At 35.8% G+C, this 22,943-nt stretch overlaps 1 protein-coding gene across 3 annotated transcripts in view; it reads right to left on the bottom strand.

Moving 5' to 3' along the window:
* CDH10 (cadherin 10) overlaps positions 1-22,943 on the bottom strand; it is a 113,526-nt gene that overhangs the window by 27,616 nt on the left and 62,967 nt on the right. The gene's annotated exons all lie outside the window — the stretch shown is intronic.

Raw genomic sequence — 22,943 nt, 5'->3', positions numbered from 1 at the left:
GGGAACAATCTCTACTGCTAATGAGATTTATGTTCTAGCTCCTGATCATAAACTACGTATTACTGACAGATTAATCGACCGGAAGCACACTTCTGATTATAGCCTCTTCATGCTCATAAACCCTAAGTAATTCTCCTTAAAATACTCAATAAAGCCCAGACCTCTTAGCTAATCATATTCTTGCCTGAGTATATCTTTCCCAGTGTATTTTCCTTTAGTCACTTCTATGAAAGATTTGCACCAAACTGGACTTTCCAAAGTTTTCTTGTCGAAGTTCAATTTCCTAAATCTCTCTCTCTGTTTCTCACATGACATTTCCCCTCACATAAGATTCTCCCCCCACTATCCTCTTGTAATCACAATGCAATTTACTGAATCTGAGAAAATGGCACTGTTACAGTGTTACAGTAAGTGTTTGGGGGCTATGCTCCTCAAATTTCATATATTGATGCCCGAACCCCCATTCAGTACCACAGAATGTGACTGCTTTAGGAGACAGGGTCTTTAAGAAGTAATTGAGGGACTTAAGGTAAAACGGGATCATTAGGGTGGGCTCTAATCCAATATGGCTGGTGTCCTTACAAGAAAAGGAAATCGGGACACAGGCAGAGAGTGGAGACCATGTGAAGACCCAGGGAGAAGACAGCCATCTAGAAGCCAAGCAGAGGCCTCAGAAGAAACCAACCCTGCTGATCTTGAACCTCAATCTTAGACTTTTAGCTTCCAAATCTGTGAGAAAACAAACTTCTGTTGTTTAAGCCACCCAATTATGGCAGCCCTAACAACCTAACACAGGTACCTCTATCTGCTCAGTTTGGGAAGTCGTTTCCTAGGAGACATCAGTAAGACTCGGCTTCCACTACACCCCAGGGAATCACGAGCCTGTTCTTTTTGTTTGTTTGTTTTTACACTTTCCTCTCCATCTATTTTTGGTTACACACTATTGAGAGCAACTCTCGACTCATTCCTTGGCTACTGTCCTGTTGGCTCTCTACCTTTGCTGTTTCTTCTAGAAATCCCTGTCCCTGAATATTCAGATGGCTTTCACTCACTTTCTTCAGATGACTGCTCAGTTGTGACCTTCTCAGAAGCTTTCATCAATAGCCTTACTGAAAATAACCTTATTGAAAATACCACTCCCAGTCATTCTTCATATTACTTGCAATAGCTAGTCATGATATTATTTACTTATTTATTCATATGTACCATGAAGATGTAATGTGAAACAGGGACTTTGTATTTTTCCACCATTGTTTTCTCATTCTGTTTCTTTGAATGTAGTAGCCACCATATACTGATTTGTGTATTGGATAAATGAGAAACTTTCTAATTTGTCTACCAGCAACTATACTTAACTAAATCCAGTCAAATCTCAGATAATCTCATTATACACTGCAGCCATAGTATCTTTTTGAAAACAATGCTCTTATGGATAATTATTCAGAGCTTCAAATTTCTTTGATTGGTCCCATTATACTTAAAATAAAACATACATAAGCTGCTTCTCCATAAATTGGCTTCTCTGTCTTGTCATCCTTTCTCTTAATTAATACTCTCTATGACACTGTTTTTTGTTTTTTTTTTTTAGGTTTAGGTTTTTCCAGTATGCTTTTCTTAGTTTGATTTTCCACACAACTCTTTGCCTGGCAACCTCTGACTCTTCCTTTTGAAAATATCTGTTTCACAATACTTCTATCACAGAACATCACCAACTCAACCTATTTACAGCAAGAAGATTCTCTAAAAAATTAAATTTTATAGAAGCAGCACCTTGATAAATTTATATATTACACTGTATCAGAAATAGCTTTTCTAAAATACAAAAATAATATCACTGCTCTACTGAAAGCACTTATTATTGATATTAGGATAGATTTTTAAAATTTCATTATTTACTTTATAACATCTATAAAAGTTGTTTTCTGTTAAAATCTTCAATACCACGATTATCTATTCTCAGATCTAGAGTATATGTGAAATATAGCCATAATAATGCTTTTTTTTTAATTAATGATTATTTAACTAGACCAAGAATATGTAATATTTAAAAATAATATGAATGATTTGATATGAAATCTGCACAATCTAGAGAATACAGATTTTTTTGAAGCGGGCATGAACCATTGAATCCCATGAACCATTTGATCAAAAATTAAATTATTAGACATGTTTGAATAAATTTTAACAAATCAACATCAACTAAATTCTCTGACCATGCTACAATTAAGGCAGAAGTTAATATGAAAAAGATCACTCCAAAATACTCATATTCTTGAAAAGTTAAAAGAAAATTAGAAGTAATTCCTATGTAACTGATGTTTCAAATAATATACAAAAATAGAGACCTAAAAATAATCGAAAAATCCATGAAAAGAAATTAAAACATGGGGCAGAGAAAACAATTCTACTTAGAGAAGGTAATTTACAACTTTATGTGTTTTTATGCAAAGAAAAGACAAGCTGAAAATAATAAGTTAAGCATTAAAAGAACCTAGAAGGGCACCTGGGTGACTCAGTTGGTTAAGCGACTGCCTTCGGCTCAGGTCATGATCCTGGAGTCCCGGGATCGAGTCCCGCATCGGGCTCCCTGCTCGGCGGGGAGTCTGCTTCTCCCTCTGGCCCTCCCCCCTCTCATGCTCTCTGTCTCTCATCTCTCTCTCAAATAAATAAATAAAATATTTAAAAAAAAAAAAAGAACCTAGAAAAGAAAGACATAATAACCATCAAAGAAAAAGAAGGAAATAATTAAGATAAAAGCAGAAAGTAATCAAGTTGAAAACAAATATAGGAACAAGAGAATAAAAATGCCAAAAGTGAGTTTTTTTAAAGGACTCACAAAATAAATATATATGACAAAATGGTTCATGAAAAGGGGAGAAAAGGCAAAAAGTATTAGGAATTATTTTAAAGAAATACAACTACAGAAAATGTAGTGATTTAAAAGATTAGAGAGTATTACTTATATGTCAATAAAATTAACTAGTTAGCTAGACTGGTAAATTCCTAAAGATAATTAAAAATATACCAAAGGTACTAAAGAGGAAATAAAGTATGATTTAAAATATGATTTAATACATGATTAAATATCATTTAATATATGATATATGATTTAAAATGATCTAGCCTCTTAAATACTAGCAGCTCAAATATTTTTTAAAGATTTTACTTACTTATTTTTGAGAGAGAGAGAGAGAGAGTGTGCACATGAGGGGGGGGAGCAGAGGGAGAAGCAGATTCCCCGCTGAGCATGGAGCCCGATGCAGCACTAGATCCCAGGACCCTGGGATCATGACCTGAGGCAAAGCCAGGCGATTAACTGACTGAGTCACCCAGGTGCCCTTAGCAGCTCAAATATTTTTAAGGAACATTCGTGAAGCAGAAAATTCCTTATTTTCTCTTCTTATGTAAAGTCTTCTGGAGAAAAGAAAAATGAGGACTCTTTCCCAGCTCATTATGAGATCAGTTAAACCCTGATACCAAAACCAGACAAGAGTCCAGTGGTTATATAGAGTGGACTAAAATTCAAGATCCACCACACCTAACTGTATAACATTTAGCAAGTTCATTTTTAATTTTTGGTTCACCATCATTTACATTAAGTTTAGTTTTGGGAAATGGTATTTTAATCACTTTACTATTAACTAATTCCAATTTCGATTTCACCAGCTTTTCCAAAGCTTTTTCAGAGAGGGGTGCCTCGGTGGCTCAGTCGTTGAGTGTCTGACTCTTGATTTAGGCTCAGGTCATGATCTCATGGTCAGGAGGTCAATCCCGTTTGGCTCTGTGCTCAGTGTGGAGTCTGATTGAGATTCTTTCTCTCTCTCTCTCTCCCCCTCCCCAACCCCCTCAAAAAATAAAGGCGGAAGGAAGGAAGGAAGGAAGGAAGGAAGGAAGGAAGGAAGGAAGGAAGGAAGGAAGGAAGGAAGGAAGGAAGGAAGGAAGGAAAGAAGCCTTTTCAGAGATCCTACTTTGCATTTGGTTGTCATGTTTTTACTCCCTCCAATCTGTGAGAATTTTTCAGTCTTTCCTTATCTTCTTTTAAGGAATACTAGTCAGTTACTCTGTAAAATGTCTTTCAGTCTGGGTCTGTTTTATATTTTCTCATGATTAGAAGGAGGTTTTATATTTTTGTCAACAGTACACAGAAGTGATCTGTTCTCAGTGTATCATATACCAGAGACCATATGATGTCTTGATCACTTGGTTAAGAAGGTATTTCTGTCAGTTTCCTCCATTATTAATAAGGAATTTTTAAAATAATTAATGCATATCTTGGGAGATATACTTTAAGATTATGCAAATATTCTGTTTCTCCTCAAAAATCTGCCCATGAATTTTAGTACTGATCAGTGATCTTAATAATTAATACTGTGGTTTTCTAATGATGATTTTCTATTTTGTTTCTTCTTTTCACATTTACTACTTGGAATTCTCCTGAAAGGAAAAGCTACTCTTTCTCCCCATTTATTTATTTATATTAGTATATGTTTTTATCAGTATGGACTCAAGGACATTTTATTTTATACTATGTCCTATATATCGTTTTGTGCAATTTCTTACAGGTTTTGTCAGTGGGTGATCTTTTAGGTTGTTTACAATGCCTTTTCAACATGCTTCCATCACTTTTTTTTTTTAATGAATTTCTACACCGAACATAGGGCTCAAACTCACAACTCCAAGATCAAGAGTCAAATGCTCTACCAACTCAGCCAGCCAGATGCCCCGATACTTTTTTTTTTTTTGAGTACTTCCTTAATATCTGGCATCACAAAATGTTACAGGTTCATCTTATATTTTCTGTGACCAAGCCCTAAAATTGGCTGTATCTCAAAGTCCTAGTTCCTTTTAATAGAGATAGAACCATAATTTCGAATATAATGTAGTATTCAAAACTTAAATGGAATAAGTCTAGCTTCATAATGTGCAAATGTGTCAAAAAGCCAGAAGGAAGGTAACTATTCATATTTGAAATAAGAAATCTAAAGATATCTTTGACATAAACATAGATATAACAGTAAGTTATTGTCTTTCAACTTGTTGATTGATCTTTGTTTTGAAGATAAAATATCTGTATCCTTCAAAAGGAATTTAGATGCTATGATTTATAATATTAATGTTTAAGTTTTTATGGCATAAGGGAAAATCCTGTACTGTAATAGAAAAATTATTTCATAATGTTATTATAATATTACTATAATATTAAAACTGATTTTATAAATTCACACTTAGAAACTAGCTGTACATTTTTATTTTAATCGCTGTCTCTGAAAAGGTCTAGAATTTTATTCCACTAGCATGAAACACAACCCTAACGCCCAAATGCTGGTCACAAGTGTTTTCTTTATTATAAACTAAATTTTCTTGGAGATTTGCTGTTCTAAATTGGAGGAATGGAAAGGAAAGTTAAGATCAGGATTTCCTGGGCGCCTGGGTGGCTCAGTTGGTTAAGCGACTGCCTTCGGCTCAGGTCATGATCCTGGAGTCCCAGGATTGAGTCCCGCATCGGGCTCCCTGCTCGGCAGGGAGTCTGCTTCTCCCTCTGATCCTCCTCCCTCTCATGCTCTCTGTCTCTCATTCTCTCGGTCTCAAATAAATAAATAAAAAAAATCTTTAAAAAAAAAAAAAAGATCAGGATTTCCTCAGACAGAAATTGAGATATCAGATTAATGGGATCATAGAAAAACACAAAAATCAACTTGTTACTACTGTCCATCATTTTGAAAATTTAATCAACAATAATATAGTAATGAGTTGATTAAAAAACATTAAATCAGGCTTCTGGCAAAGCAAGCTAGATAACTCGGTTCAACTGAAAAACAATAACTGTGGATCATAAATTGAGCTAGAAATATACATTCAAAGGTATTTAAAAAAGTACAAGCCCCAAATTGATGGAAAATGAGAAACTACAAAAGTAATTAGAAAACTGAAGTCACCTTTTGACCTGAGGATATTTACTATTTCCATAACATTGATCATTATTTTTATGGCCTCTTGAAGAAAGGAGGACATATATCAACCTCCAAATCATCCACAGACTAATTCTACAGCAGCAACTAGTCTCCACAATAAAGTAGGACTCATGTTTTTCATGGAAACATGGTCTAGACACAAACCACCCCTCACGACATTTTACACTCATACTATGGGTTCAAATGAACCTAAAGAATGCTTTTACAGATGTAAGAGCTAGGGGAGAGAGCTGAAATTATGGCTTCCATCAACACAATGGTAGAGGATCATCAGGCAGTCTACAGTGACTTCCGGGAGAGTCTGTGTCTGGATGAGAAAACCACTGAAATTATGCCACCTGGGAGGACCCTTCTTCACTACCACTTGCCACACCTTTGTTTTTAAAGTGCTTTTTACAAAAGGGAGAGAGACATTAAGACAAAAGACATTATAGCTCCATGAAAATACAGTCGTAAATACTTGGCTCATAAAGACACAAAGGAAGGAAAATGATGGAGTTAGGTGCCATAAGATATAGGACAACATACCAAATGCCTCAAATGCCTGTTGAGATACACACACACACACACACACACACATATGGATACACAAACACATACATATAGATATATATTCATATGTACTTATATGAATATACATATTCTTAGCAAACAAATAGTCCTTTAATATTTTAATGGAACAGGGCGCCTGGGTGGCTCTGTTGGTTGAGTGACTGCCTTCGGCTCAGGTCATGATCCCGGAGTCCCAGGATCGAGTCCCGCATCGGGCTCCCTGCTCGGCGGGGAGTCTGCTTCTCCCTCTGACCCTCCCCCCTCTCATGTGCTCTCTCTCTCTCATTCTCTCTGTCTCAAATAAATAAATAAAATCTTTAAAAAAAAATTATTTTAATGGAACATTTTAACAACAATCTTTACAAATAAGCTTTTGAAATTTACTAATGAAAATTAATTCAGCCCTTCCAGAAGTTTGCAGGTTTCTATGCCTTGATTATGATAAGATTACTTCTTCGAATTAATATTGTAAGTTTCCTCTTTTTCCTTTATGTTTCAGCATAATTCTTGAACTACAAAATATTAAGTCATATCTGTATATTAATCAAATTATTTTATTGCTAAAGACAGATTTAACCTACATGGGAGAGTGATGACACAGAGCTGTGTTAATTTCCAACTTTATCCTGCAAAGGTTGCTCTTTAATTTCCTTCACATATGCAAAACTTTAGTTAAAAATTCTAAGCCAGTATCTTTTTGGTTATCTACAACAATCCTCAACTCTCTCTCACACACACACACATACACACACACAGTTTCTAGAACTTTAATTTACAAATAAATGTAGGCCAATAATTTAGCAATCTTTAGTAAGGGAAAGAAATCTAAAATAAGACAAATGATTAACAAAGCATAAAATAAAAGGTTGATAAATCAATCTATGCTCCAATTAACAACTTCTATAAATAAAAGACAATATAGAAAAAGTGACACATGTTACAAATAAAGAGAATAATTTCATATCGACAAACATAGTATCTCTAAAGATCCATAAGAAAAGACAGATAAGCCACTGGAAAAATTAGTCAAGGATATGAACAATGAACAGTTTATAGTAGAGGAAACAAGAAAGACAAACAAAAGTATACTGGATTTTAATCAAGCAAATGCAAATTAAGGCCATGATGTGATACCATTTTATACCTACTAAACTGACAAAAATTAAAGCTGACAAAACTAAGTATTAAAAGTATGTGATAGGGACGCCTGGGTGGCTCAGTCGCTTAAGCGTCTGCCTTCAGCTCAGGTCACAATCCCAGGGTCCTGGGATTGAGTCCTGCATCGGGCTCCCTGCTCCGCGGGGAGCCTGCTTCTCCCTCTGCCTCTGCCTCTCTCTCTCTCTCTCTCATGAATAAATAAATAAAATCTTTAAAAAAAAAACCACCTTAAAAAAAAAAAGTATGTGATATAATGGGGACTATTATGCAGAGTTGATGGGTGTTAAATTTGGCACAATGACTTTGGGAAATGTATTAATTAGCTAGGGCTGCTTTAACAAAGTACAAAAAACTGGGTGGCTTAAAACCATCAAAAACTAATGATGTAATGTATGGTGATTAACATAACAATAAAAATTAAAAAAAAAAACAACAACGATAGGAATTTGTCTTACAGTTCTAGAGCCTAGAAGTCTGAGATCTAGGTATCTGGCAGGGCCATGCTTTCCATCATGGCTATAGGGAAGAATCCTTCTTTCCCTCTTCTAGCGTCTGGTGGTTGCCAACAATCCTTGGTGTTCATTGACTTAAAAGCTCATCAGTCCAGTTACATGGCCATCTTCTTCCTGTGTCTCCCCTGTGTGAATGTCTCTATGTCCAAATTACCCCTTTTTATAAGGACACCAGTCTTATTGGATTAAGCCCTAACCCTAAAGACCTCCTTTTAAATTGATTACCTCTATAAAGCCCCTATTTTTATATAAGGGCACATTTTGATGTACTGAGGTTTAATAGTTAAAAATATACTTTTTAGGGGCACCTGGGTGGCATAGTTGGTGGAGCGTCTGACTCCTGGTTTCAGCTCAGGTCATGATCTCAGGGTCGTGAGATCCTGCCCTGTGTCCTGCATCAGGCTCCACACTCAGCAGAGAGTCTGCTTGAGAGTTTCTCTCTCTCCCCCTCTTCCTCTGTCTCTCCCTCACTTGAGGTCTCTCTCTCTTTCTCATTCTAAAATAAATAAACAAATCTTAAAAAAAGAGGAAAAATATTTTTTAGGGGACGCAATTCAACCCATAACAGGAAACAATATGGGATTATATAATGTGAAGTTAAATAGTAGCATAAATAAAATCCAGCAATACGTATGAGAATAGTTGCAGAAATGCCATATGGAATTACTATTTGTAAAATGAAAAAAAAAAAAAGAGAGAGAGAGAGAACCCAAATGTCAGACAGCATGAGAATAGGTAAATAAACTTTTTACATAACACACATTCCTACATAATTCAAAAGTGAAAACTGTGAGCTATAGTTATGTGGGAAAAATATGGATGAAACTTAGATACATATTAATAAGTGGAAATAGGCATATATCAGAAAATTATATACAGTGTGATATTATTTTCACAAACCATAAACAATAAGAACGCAAGAATATGTTTTAGTGATATGTAAATGCTATATGTATATTTATAAATAATCTCTATATATACATAAATATATATATCAAATAACATTAAATTTGAGGAGCATATATGTTAATGCAATCTATTTTTAAAGTCCTCACAATGATTTAAAGTGGTACTACATATATTCTCTTGTAATTATTATATACTATGTGAAAAGTTAAAGCAAACAAGCAAACCCACTTACACCACAAATAATTGTCAAGTCAAGCATCACTTAAAAGTGTTGGTAGTGTTCCTAGCACTTAACAGATGCAGACATCTTCCATTTAGGATTCAACAAAAACCTCACAGATTTCAAATATATATTCCAGATTTACATATTATATATTATATATATTACATATTATTATAATAATATACGTTAATATATTATATCATTATATCATATATTTAAATATATATTTGGGATTCATATATTATCTATATAATTATATAATATATTATAAATATTAATTATATATTAGGCTGTATAATATGTTATATGATATTAATATAAATTAATTATAAATTAATATAATATTATGATATCTAGTAACAATTATATATATATAACAACACAAAGAAACATGAGTATCACAGGAACACAAAAGCAAAGCACTAAAAAGCAACAACAATAAAAAATTCCAAAAGCAAAAAAATGAAACAAATAAAATCCTACAGCTAAATCAGATCAACAAAACAATTAATGTGGAGTCATCACATAAAAAAACATTTTCAAATATATTCAGTGTGCCTTAAGAAGTAAAAGCGGTCATAAAATCTCACCAGAGAATATAAAAAATGGCTGGGGTTTTTTGATATAAAGCCAAATACAATAAATAGATATTTACAATATAATAGTTGAAGTTAAAAAATAATGGATGGGCTAAACTGAAGATTATGATCATCCAAGGAGGGAATTTGTGAGCTAGAGGATCAATGGAAGACAATACACGCAACTGAAAACAAATATTTAACTATGAGGTTGAGAAAAAAAAAAAAAAGATATAGATTAAAATGTCAATGGACCTTTCAAGGTAACCCCTGATGCTAGAAAAGTATTGAGCAATGTCATCAAAATTCGATGATAGAATTATTTTGGACCTCTCCAGCATATTAATCAAGTGTGATAACCGAATAAAGGTAGTTTTAGACTCAGCAAATTTCTCTCCCTTTGGGCCTTTTTAAAGTACCTAATTAAGAATGTATTCCAGGAAAATAAGGGGCTAAATAGAGATATGGGAATACATGAGATCTAGACAGCTTTGTATCCAAATTACAGAAGCGAAGAGGGTAAGTCTGGGATGGCAGGATTTCCTAAGCTATAGAGATTAGCCACCCATGTGGGAATGGGACTACTGAGGGCTCTAGGTGTGTAACCCTGAAGGCTGGCAAAATGAAGCTGAATGTTATAGGGCTGCTCACTGACAAATACTGAGCAGCTGTGCACACAGCACATTAAAAGCACAAAGCTATAATATCTTGGAAAAATACAACTCTGCTGAAGAGGATCTCTAATATTCAACAGCTGAAATTATTTCATGGGGAAATCAAATGTCTGGGTTTGTCTCTGAGACACCTGAAAGCCAGGACATGCTCCAGCAAACATTTTGGCACAAAAGATCAAAATTTTACATAGTTAATAATATGGTATTTTTTGCATACTTTTTTTTTTGATAAGCTCATTTTGAAAATTGCTAGTTTTTTTTTCTAGACAATTAAAAAATCTCTATATATCTAGTCCTTCTATGAAAATGCTGCTGGGACAGAGAAAGAGAGACTGAGCATGGTGGATATAAAAGAAATTTAATCACATATTATTTAAATTTGCTAAGATAACCGATAGAGAAATGGGGAAGAAAAAAACAAAACAAAACAAAACACTGATATAATTACATCTGGGGAGAATAGGTTGAAATGTTACTGAGCTTCATTTTTATCAATAGTAAAAGGAAGTCAAAGGTAATATATAAAAATATTTCATCAAATAATAAGATATTGCTTAAGGAATTGCAGCTTAACCTAGATGAACAAAAAACAAGTTTAAAGTTGTTTTCTGTAAGGATTAGATCTACAGGTGAGGAAGAATGGAAGAGGTAGCTTGTTTTCCTTTTTTTTTTTTTTTTAAATATCTATAAACGTAATACTTTGAGGCAAAATATTTTTTAAAAATTAAATAGGGGACGCCTGGGTGGCTCAGTTGGTTAAGCGACTGCCTTCGGCTCAGGTCATGATCCTGGAGTCCCTGGATCGAGTCCCGCATCAGGCTCTCTGCTCAGCAGGGAGTCTGCTTCTCCCTCTGACCCTCCCCCCTCTCATGCTCTATCTCATTCTCTCTCTCAAATAAAAAAAATAAATAAATAAATAGAAAATGTTCCTGGTATTAGGGATTATCAGGTTCTGGTGAAAGGTTTCCATATCATGGATCTTCTTTTAACAGACCAAGCAAGAACAAAAAAACAAAATGTTTTATTGTTTCATTAATTTTACTGTCACATAGATTTCACTGAGTGTTGTCTCCAGGAATTTGTTCTCCCACTTTTTATTTTTAGCTTGGACATTTTTGAGATTGCATGTATTTTTAGACACATGCTTAGATTCTGAAAATCTGTCGCTTTAAACTTGTCATTATAGTTCTGGTCAAGGATCCAAAATTATTTATCACTTCATTTCGTGGTTGGTGCAGGGTTTATCTCCATTGCAAAGTGTATTTCTTTTTGAGGAGAGTAGGCATTATCTGTGTTAATTTTTAGTACCTTCTGAGACTTAGACAGGAAAGCAATCATTTTCCATTGGTTTGTATTATAATAAGCCTAAATTTTATATATAGATATAGATATATATCTATATATCTATATCTATAGATATATAGATATCCATTTTCTTCCACAGTAATTTGTTGGAAGGGACACATACACACACACACACTCACACACACACATATGGTAGGTGAGTTGTGAATGTGTGTGTACATACATGAACATACATATATTTATTTATCCCTGAAACATTAATAAAAGTGTTTTCAAGGTGTCTCATACTTTCCAGAAAAGTCATGATGAAGATTGAGCCCATTCATCAAAATGGTATAGATTCAATTCTCTGTTAAGTAATTCAAACAGCTATATTATAAAGATACATATGTTGTATACATAAAATACACACATTCATAATTATTTTAATTATATGGCAACTTCAGTAATTAATTTGTTCAAGAAGTATTTATTCAGTGCCCAACATATATAATTTGATAATGCTTTCTCTGGAATTATGTTTATGTTCATAAACCTATTTAGGGAGATTCATTTGGTCAATTTCAAAGTTAATAGACTGCATTTCTGTATTTTAAATGTATGAAAGAGCTATTCATTTACATTTCCTAATTCATTTCCAAGAGTAGTCTATTGAACACAGATATCCTAGTTTGTCAAAAAAACTGAAATTACTTTCACTAAGAGCTTCAAAGGGTGTTTACCATATAGCAGGAGCAGCAGGCGGGGCGTCAGAAAGCAGACATTGTTATGCATACGGTGACAAAAGCAAAGTAGCTCTTGTCACCCATCTTACGTTTCATTTTTCCTTAAAGACATCTATTTGCATGCTCCTTATTTTTTATCTTACAGTTGATGGAGCTTTAATTATGTGGTACGCTTTCCTATCAATTCCAATTTATAATTGTTTTAAACTCATTCCCAGGTGTCAGATTGAATCATTTGCTTCTCTTCTAATGTTTAGAGCAGATAAATGTTTTTTCCTGGTGAGTATGTTCCTAGTTTGGTTATCGACTTAAGCACAAAGTCAGGCATGCAAGGAGGCACTGACATTTCTGTATCACATACGGAAAGTCGCACTTAGAAGTACAAATCTAAAAGGTAATATTACAAAGATTTCCCAAGGACTAGGCAAAAATACGTGGTAAGTGCACCTTGAGACCATTATTGACAACCTCTCACAACATCTGAATTTTCATTATTGAAGATTTCAAACAATTTTGATGTATTTCTGGTTTTCTAGGATTCAAGACTAAACATTTCAGGTCACTTATTTTACCAAAATTTTGATCAATAGGACCTTTGCACTTGAATATTAAAAACACTATAGATTTGTGTACTAGAATTAGAAATAATTGACGGCTCGAGGTAAGACACTTTGGAGGAAAGACAAAAGATAGGCAAAGTAATTGCTGTGACAAAGTGACATCCTCAGAAACCATAAAAGAGGTGCCAGGAAACAATGGGGAGGGCAACAAGGGCACACTCAGGTTTTGAGCTCAGCAACAAATAGCTGCAGTTTTGTTTTGTTTATAAAAAACAATAAGGTTCAAAGAGATATAATTTGTCTTTTTCCTTTGTTCCCTGCCCTTGTTTCAATTCACATTTACGTAAGAACTGTCTACATTTCCAGCACTGTGATAAAAAGAAGCACCACATATATGAATCAACAAAATAATTTAACGTTAGTTTAATTTTTTATTTGCTTTGTGTGTAATCTTATTGTAACATCTCTATGCTGCGTAATAATCTCAAACAATACTTGCTTTAAGAAAGATGACACAATTATAAACCATTCCATTGTATAATGTTTAAAAGATGTTTTTTAACGAGCTTAACAGGAAGAAATTAAAAACAAGATAAAGCTCCTTGGAGGAAACTGCACAGTAGTTAAGGAAATTATGCAATGCTAAATGGGCATTTAGGAGAAAGGAGAGGGGAGCTGAAAGTCACACCAGAGACTGACAAAGGAATGAGGCTTTGCAACTGAACACTCTCACCAGAGGAAAGGCAGAAACCTAAATTTGTGAGTACTGGAGACGTGGATCGCCAACTTCGCTTTGGGCATTGAAGTTAAATTAGAGCAAAAGGAGATGCTTGTGTGATGTCTTAGTTTTCTGTTCACTGAGGAAAGCAAGAGGACAAAGCTTTTAGAGAAGCTGCCATTGATCTCCAGAGGGTAGGAAATCCATCTTGATACATATCTTGGAAATTGTCTCCAAGGTAATTGACATCCATAGATGCACACAATTGCAATGTATAGAAGCAAGAATGTATATAGGACTTGTGGAGGTTAAGATAACCTTACATTAGTCATTCATAAACAGATTACATTGTATCAGATACTACTTCTGTTTGCAATGTGTTTCCCAGAAGGCACACTAAAAACTCTGTAACAGCTAAACATATTTGCACAGCTAGTTTGTATCCAAGTATTTATATGTATACCTATCCAGGGGTATTTTTCAACTTTGCCTTGGAGGATCCAGAGGAACTTTGAATCCCATTTTGCAAAAATGCCAAATAGTTTAGTCTAAGGCAACTCTCCATAGGATAACAGGAGAGTGTCAAGTGGATTTTTGTATAATTTCCATGCACATTATTTCTCTGAGGGATTTATATATTTCAGCACACTTGGAATATTGTGCATTTCCCCAGTCCTGTCACTCTAAGCATTTAGCCTAGCTGAGATCATACATGTCTGTTTTCACTTGTATGTCATGTGTCTACCTGAGATCAACATATCTCACTACTAGATACTTAAAACCCACTGTCTTTCCACAGGCATCTCAATTCAAAATGTTCAAATCAAATTGAAATCCCTGTCTCTCTCTTCAAACAAGTTCTTCTGGTAGAAAGCTAGAAAATAGCTTTTTCCTTCACCCTCCTCTCTCCCTCAAACCTTTTACCGACCTAATTACTAAGTCCTGTGGATCGCCCACTTAAATATATCTCAAACCCCTCTTCTCCTCAGCATTTGTTCAGACTCTCATCAACTTTTGCTCCTGTGATCCGACAGTGTGCTACATTGTTGCCAGGATAATTAGCCAAAAGGAAGAAGGTGCCTGGTGGTCTCTTAAAAAATGTTCGTTTAGATAATATATATGGCATTTTATTTTTATATCTATCCCTTTTCCTGATGCTAACACTGCCTTCTCATCTCACCATCCCTGCTGCCAACCCTGGGGTCCAGTCACACCAAATCGTACTCATTTCCCTGATACGACCTTTTATCTTCCTGTCCTTCCTAACGAAAAGCTCCCCCCCCACCATGCCCCTAGTTTTCCTACCTAGACAACTCCCAAATAATTTTCTCTTTCCTGATCCATTTACATCTGAAGAGTTTATCATTTTATGATTTAGACTTTAATGGGCAGTTATAGCATGGATCGTACTGCATCATTCTCCAATTCTATGTGTGCACATAACATATACATATGGGCACATACATGTGCATGTGTACATATATGTGTACATATACTTATACTTATGCATATGTATATACACTTAATCTATATCTACATACAAAAGAAAGAAAAGAAGTGAGGAAGACAATGGGTGTGAGAGAAACTACAGTGTAACAAACAAGGCTAGATATGTGTATATGTGTGCATGTGTGTGTGTGAGAGAGAGAGAAAGGGAAAGAGAGAACTTGTGTCTATACAACTTTTCAAAATACAAACCATTTGTGGATGTATCCTGTATCTCATATCCCTATTTATTAATTTATTAATATTTCCTAGCATAGTTCCTGCCCACACTGTAGGGCTTCAGTCAGTGTTTTATAAACAAGGAATGCTTCTATAACACCATTTATTTGTAATTCTTATAAACTACAGTTTTTAGAACCATGGGGAAGAAGCCTACAAATATTTTGGTGGTCACAGTAAAAACCACAGTTATATCTAACCAATATAAATTATAGAACAGAAAAAGGGAAAAGGAGACAAATTTCAATTCCGTTCCTTCTTTCTCATGCTAAAGCATTTTCCTTGGGACATACCTAACTGTTGCTCTAGTTGAAAGGTGCTTGATAATTTTAAAATATGCAGATCAGCCCGAGGCCTACATTACCTTGGAATCCTCAGTAGAGGAGAGGTTGACTCTATTTACAAAGCGAAAATCAGCACTTATTAAATCAAATCTCTCTTGTACCAGGCAGGGATTATGGTAGTCTCACAGCTCACTGAATGTACGGGTCTTAAATCCCTACGTATATCATATAGACATTTCCTTGAAAGACCTTGTTTCATGCAAACTTGTTTATCTGTCCAAGGAGTATAAGGATCCCAGCAAAAAAGTCAGTCATGTTTGGTCCCTGAGTATTGCAAAAGCACCAACCAATAAAGGTTTCATTTCCCTGTTTGTATAAAATTCATAGACATTTTAAGAATTTAGTATACTCTATCTAAAGTTGTCTATATAATCTATATGCAAATAGTGAATCACGGAATTAATGAAAAGCAAAATGCTCCAGGGAAGATAAAGAGAATCTCTGATGTACCAGCTTCTTTCTTGGTGTAGTGGTTTTTGAGCCAAAGAAACTTGATCCCCAATCTGACTTTTATTTATTTCCCAGTTGTATAACTTCGAACAAGTAACTTAAGTTGACAAGTTTCTGTTTTTTTTTTTAATTAATAAAAAGGCATAAGCAATTATATTGTTATATTATTATAATTATATAAATGTGAAGTTTTAATGAACTGATGCTTGTATGATATTTTATAGTGTTTAGTAAATGTTGTAACACTGTGCCTATTACTATTATTTTTAATTCTGCTTTATTTTATTTAAGTTTAGGCAAACCAGATAACCCATATTTATGTAATTTAATAGGCTAAATAAAGTCAGTGGTTGGGGCACCTGGGTGGCTCAGTCGTTAAGTGTCTGCCTTCGGCTCAGGTCATGATCCCAGGGTCCTGGAATCAAGCCCCGCATCGGGCTCCCTGCTCCGCGGGGAAACCTGCTTCGCCCTCTCCCACTCCCCCTGCTTGTGTTCCCTCTCTCGCTGTGTCTCTCTCTGTCAAATACATAAAATAAATAAAAAAAAAAGTCAGTGGCCAATCTAGGTCATCAGATAAAACACATAAATACACATATGAAATCTTTCTGTAGACTCTGAGTGATTCTGGAATTGTTTACTATCGCTTCTGAATTGGCTATAGTTGTGTATAATCTTTAGATATACTTTGATGGGAATACACAGAAATGGTATTAAAATAGTCAGAAAATTAGAGTCTCATTAAGTTTATTTGTACACCCAAAGTGTCCCATTACCTATAATTTATCTTAATAGAAACTTTCCTATAAGAGGGAAATTCTGTGTTAATTTTCAGAATGAATAACCCAATGTGAGATGGTGTAGGCTTGTAGACCCCTTGCAGGCCAGGGTCATTTGAGGACTGCACTGAGGTTAAGGTCGGCCAGGCAGGCCTAGGCCAGGAGGAGAAAATGTTCTCTTCCCCTTACCTCATGTTGCAAGGCCTAAATGCCTGGATCAGCAGGAAGTGGCTCTTGCCTAGCTTAAAGTGTATCTTTCTAAACCGAAGTGTTCTTTCTAAAGACAAAGAACATGTCTCCAAAGGAAGGATGGCTAAGAGAATTCTTTATTCTGCAAGCATAAACAGGATGTATTTTGTTCTTATTGCATTTCGTGTATATTTCACTTCACAGATGTTGGCTTGATACTTTAAGTATACATTGTTATGTTTATCTGATCTCTGCGAGTATATAGCTATGTGAGAAATAAACGGCAGTATGCAGTTGCAAGTGCTGCCTTTGCTCTGCATCCCCTATGTCCTGGTGATTTCGTAGACCCTTACCCAGGGACCCCAACGCACTAGACGTTGACACCAATGAATAACTGATTTTTGTTACTATTAATATTTCATGGCAAAAAAATATAGTAGACAGCAATAAATTCACTCTTTTGAGTGTGCCTGGGATAGAGCTGGAAACTTACATCATACATTATCATGTCAAATTCTCATATATTTGAAGATTATCTACATGCAAAATGTCCTAAAACTTATCTTAAGAGAGTCAACAATAAATACAAATAAAACTATCACTCAGTTTGTTTGCATTTTATAAATCTCCCCCCCCCCCCAAAAAAAAGTCTCATCTTAACTGACATTACAGAAATGTACTATTTACTTCTCCCTGATGCCCACTTGTAAGCTTGGTGCAAACATGTCTGTGACTCAATACTAAGTAGATGAAGGGCATACTTCTGTAACAGTTGGTTTTCTCAGGAGCCCATACCCACAGTTAAGATGATGTTAAAATAATCTACTCTCCCTGCCTTTTGTTTCTGTGATAGGATGTGTGGGAAATCATCTAAATGTGAATAAAGAGCAATGGTCCTGAACTATGCCCTCGAGTAGGCTCATTTGTGGCTTAGAGCTTTTTGCCTGGGTATCAGATGTTTAGTTTCCTTCCTTCTTCTTGAGTCCTAGTGAAATATTGTCTCATCGAAAAACTAGAGCCAAGACCTAGGCACCAGCGGCTGCATAAGTGCTTTTGTAAATGCTTTTTCTCTAAGCCTGGACCTTCCTTCTTGATGTCTCTTTTATTATGTTTAATGGATTTGAGAGTCTCATCCAACAGCATTCTCTGCTATTATTAAGGCAAAGATAGTGGGACTAGCCTGGTCTCTGCAGATCAGATATTCCTTAATCACTTACACTGTTGTGGGTGAAAATCAGTTATCATAACATTTTCCAAGAGATGCTTAAAAAAAAAGCCAGGGTGCCTGGGTGGCTCAGTCGGTTTAGCGTCCGACTGTTGGTTTCAGCTCAGGTCATGATGGGGTCCTGATCTCAGGGTCAAGAGATCCTGCCTCCCCACCCACAAGTCAGGCTCCGCCCTCAGCGGGGAGTCTATTGCGATTATCTCTCCCTCTCCCTTTGCCCCTCCCCCTGCTTGTTCTCTCTCTCTCAAATAAATAAATCTTTTTCTAAAAATTTTATTTATTTATTTGAGAGAGAGAGAGAGAAAAAGAAAGAGAGGACATGTAGGGGGAGTGGCAGAGGAAGAGGGAGAAGCAGACTCTGCCGAGCAGGGAGCCCGATACATGGCTGGATCCCAGGACCCTGGGATAATGACCCGAGCGGAAGGGAAATGCTTAACTGACCAGGCCACCTAGGCACCCCTAAATAAATCTTTAAAAACAAGAAAGCCATTGGACACAAATCTTGTCCCAGTTGGTTTTGCCAAGCCCTACAGTGATCAGGTTTCAGTACTTTAATCTTTTCATAGACCTCTTCCATGAAGCGTATTTTGCTTTTCTGAGTTTAGGGAAAGAAGAAAGGAAATGGGATGAAAGAGACTAACTATTCAGGCAGGATATCAGGAGCTTAGATTTCGGAGGAGGAAGTGTAACACCTTCTGTGTTAACACAATGAAACCGCAACATTCAAGGACCACTGAACATTTGACTGGTCGAAGAGCGGGAAAAGGTGCTCTGGAGGCCTCATTCATGCAAGTATTCATTTGTTCTTGTGAGCTAAGCACATTCATTTTGTTGTGGCTTCTGAGGTTATAGGTCTCTCCAGGCTTAAGGTGCTTTTATTTCATCTTTGGCCACAAAAGAACAGCAGCAGGGCATCAGAGACAGGAAAACAGTAAGATCAGAAACATTAGTTATACTCCTGGAGAAGGAAAAGGGAAGGGGAGGAAATCCATTTTTATCAAGAACCTATTATATATCACAGTTACTACTGAAGACATTGTACATATGTGACCTTATTTCTTAGCTGTAACACCCTCAGTATTTTATATGTAGGAACCCAGGTCTAGAGAAGCTAAATTGCCTAATTTTATGCATTTTCAGTTTCTGAAATTATACAGGCCTCCTTAGACAAGCCCCCCAATCATACTCCCTAAAAGACCACCCCTGCCATTCTTTAGCCCCTTACCTGCTTTATGTTCCTCACAGCCCTTACCATACCAGCAGGCATCACATTATATTCATGTCCTTATCACTTTATTGTCTACACCTTGAACCAGGAGCTCAGTCCTTTGTTGGCCACTGTAGCCTAATTCCCACTTAGTGCCTGGGCTATAGGAGGCTTTCAGAAATTATCTACCAAACCACCCTTAATTCAAGATTTCTTTCTAACTACTATAATATATTCTTTTTCTATTTTATTTTCTTGTTCATCTTAGCTTCTTAAAGTACGGGCATTATTTCTTCAATCCTCTTCCTGCTTTTCTTTTATTCCTCAGCTTAATATCCGCCAGCTTCTTCCAAAATGATTGCAACTAAAACCAACTGGGGAAGATCATCCACGATTACTCCCATTATGTAAATTCCAATAACTGCTATCCTGTGCTCCTTTAATTGGACTTCTTGGAAACAACTGCCACTTTTGTCCTTTCTATTCTGTTATTCTGTGTTTTTTTTTTTTTTTAGCATTATTGAGTTACAAAAATATATAAAAATAAAAAAATACAGAAAAACAAACATTAAAAGCATGTACTATTTCATCACCAAAAAATCTTCACGACCACTTTGAAGCATTTGTCATTTTTTTTTTCCTGCACAGAATCACAGAATATGCCCTTTCATAAATTAGAACCTTGTTAATTTCCAACTTGGTGAACTCTTCTTTTCCTCTCTTTATGGCATATAGTTTTAAGTAGTAATTTTAAGAAAAGACTTAAATCAAGAGGTAAGTTCTCCAAGAGCTCCTGGGTGGCTCAGTCAGTTAAGCATCTGATTCTTAGGCTCAGGTCATAATCTCAGGGTCCTGGGATCAAGCCCCATGTTGGGCTCCACACTCAGTACGAAGTCTCTTGAGGTTCTTTTTCTCCCTCTGCCCCTCCCCATGCCCATGCTCTCTCCCTCACTCTCTCCCTCTCTAAGATAAATAAGCCTTTAAAAAAAGAAAGAGAGAGAGAGAAGTTCTCCAAAAAAAGCTTCCACTGTAAATGATGTACTCAGACCCTCGCCCCCCTGTTTGGATAAGTGCTGCTCTTCTGTTTGCCCATTGCATTCTGTGCATACTTCCTTTATCACACACGATTTCCTAATGAAATATTCTCTCCCCTGCTAGACAATAAGCCACTCGTAATCAGGAATCAAGACATTAATCTTCATGTGCTAGGTGCAAACACAGTGCTTGTCAGTGGAAGGTAAGCAATAGATTTTTGTTCTTCACTTATTGTTTTAAAAATTAAATTATGTCACTTGAACTAACCCAGGACTATGAGACAATTTCAACAGAGGTATCTTTTTAAGAGTGGATAATACAAGTTAGTATCTAGAGCAAAATAGCAGAAAATACTTTTGGAACTCAGTTTTCAGGTGCCCCCTAATCTTCTAACCCATTGCCTCTTTTGGAATCAGACCAAAGGCGAGTGCCCATGTTATATTAATGTTCACCTCTCCATACACCTCTAACAGCACAAGACCATGATGATAACTTACGTCAGGCATACCTGACCTAAGTTCGCTGTTTGTTAATACCAATAAAAATTTACTACTGTCAAAGTCCCTGTGAGTGTAGAGCTCTTTGATCTAATCTCCCACCAACCTCCTGTTGTTTGGTATGATCCAGCCACACCATCTTTAGTTCTTGACATCCATCACTCAATTTCCAATCTTATTGTCTCTCACATGCCATTACCTCTGGTTGGTGGCTTTTCCCATCTCTTTCTATGGCTGGGTCTATTTCATCTTGCCATGTTTGGATAAAATATTACCTCTTGAACAAGACCTTCCCTTATTCTTCCCTGTGGCACACACATGTTCATATTTTTATCCATGACTGAGCCAAGACCTCGTATGTATATAATATTTTTACTTACATCTGATCCGCCTCCCCTACTGTAATGAAAGGTTATAGTGACAAAAACCAGGACTTACTTTCTTTTTTTTTTTTTTGACAAAATTCATATATCTCATTTCTATAATAGTGTTTGGTATAAGCATGTTTTCCCAATAAATATTTTTAGGTAAATGAATTTATGATTTTACTTGAACAGATCCTCATATAACATATCAAAGTTTCCTAACCACAGCACTGTTGACATTTTGGGCCAAGTTACTCTTTTTCATGTGAGTTGTAAGGATGTCAACCAGCATTCCTATCTTCTACCCAATAGATGCTAGGAGTAGCCCCCAGTTGAGACAAGCAAAAATGTCTCAAGACATTACCAAATGTTCTCTGGGTGGCAAAATTGTCCCTGACTGAGAATGACTGCTGTAGAGCCACACAATGAAATAAGGTAAACAATGAAGCAGGACATCTGAGTTTCCACCTCTCCCTGTCCTTCTAAATGACTGAGATGTTTATCTTCCACAGATATAGCATTCTGGGAAATGTTGAATTTGGATCAGCCAATCTACATGGACATTTAAGTTCTGAGGCTACTTTTATAACATTGACTAATAATAGTAATAGAGCAGTACTTGCACAAATCAACATTACTGAACCCATAAGTACGCTAGTGCCAGCCATTGAGCCAAGTGCTTCACAGATGTCAAATTGTTCAGTCTTACACTGTTCCACGGAGTATGCACTGCTATCCAGGTTTACTGAATGGCACTGAAAAATAGAGGGTTCAGTTTAACTGACCAACATGAGAAAGCTACTAAGTGAAGAAGACAGCATTGGGACTCATGCAGAATGACTCACAGTCTGCTGCAGATCTGTCCCATATGGCAGCCGCTAGCCAAGCTACTAAACCTCATGTAGCTATTGACAAGAAATGTGGTTAGTCTGAATTGAGACTTGAGAACAACTAGAAAATACTTGATATAAGTGGGTATTTCAAAGAATTATGGGGAAAAAAGAATATAAAATATCTGAATAAGTTTCATATTGGTATGTATAAAGGACAATATTGGGCTAAAGAAAATATATGGTAAAAATACATGTCTTCTGCTTCTTTTAACTTTTTTATATGGCTGATAAAAAATTTTAGAATTACATATGTGACACATACTTTTTTGGTTTGCATTATATTTCTATTAAGCAGCATTTGTTTGTTGTCTTTATCATTTCCACTCTGAATCGCCTTCATTTTTCCATACA

The sequence above is a fragment of the Mirounga angustirostris genome, unplaced genomic scaffold (genome assembly GCF_029215605.1).
Source record: "Mirounga angustirostris isolate CCGP_5_RB_7025 unplaced genomic scaffold, mMirAng1.0.hap1 SCAF_7, whole genome shotgun sequence".
Classification (NCBI taxonomy): Eukaryota; Metazoa; Chordata; class Mammalia; order Carnivora; family Phocidae; genus Mirounga; species Mirounga angustirostris.
This window is presented reverse-complemented; position numbering and strand designations above follow the sequence as displayed.